Source organism: Somniosus microcephalus, chromosome 7, assembly GCF_052327205.1.
Source record: "Somniosus microcephalus isolate GS21.2 chromosome 7, FLI_Smic_1.0, whole genome shotgun sequence".
NCBI classification, from domain to species: Eukaryota; Metazoa; Chordata; class Chondrichthyes; order Squaliformes; family Somniosidae; genus Somniosus; species Somniosus microcephalus.
Window position 1 is genome coordinate 158,212,899 of NC_140993.1, and position 689 is coordinate 158,213,587.

The following is a 689-nucleotide window of genomic DNA, read 5'->3' on the forward strand; positions in this document are numbered from 1 at the left end:
GCCACTCAGTGTGTGACCTAAGACAGAAATAGACCAACTCTAACAAAACACAGGACTGTGTAAATCTGTAATTTGTAGGCAAATCACTTGCTAAACAGCACAGGCAAGGTGGCCTACTCTTGTGCTTAAATTTCTATATGATTTCAGCCTTATGACTCCCAATAACTCTCATTGCTGGTCTGTCCATCAGTCTCGCTAGATTGAGTTTCTATTGTCTGTGGTTGGGACTTACCAGTGGAAACTTTCCAGTATTTGGTGAGGAAGCTCTTGATTGTTTGCCTAGATTATCAGAACTCACAGCTATAAATAACTGGAAAGTTATGTAATCAAAGGAAATAAATGACCAGTTTACCAAAAATGAATTATTTTCTCGAACTTTGGAAAACAGCACCGCATCAATTATATATAACATTAAAATAATGCAATACATTATTTAATGTAAACTGATGTCATTTTTCAGAAAGACAAATACTTACATATTTTGGTCTGTTCTGGATATAATATGAAAATAAAACTTAGCATTTTACCAAGTGCTGTGGAAGATTGTTATACAGTCCCTGTGCCATTCAATTTCATATTGAGATGTGGAAGTACTTATCACCATTAGAGGTTAACCTCTTGACACATGATTGCACAGATAAGATCTGCAGGGTGTTGGCTAGGATGAAATCGCGAGAAAGCACTCTCAA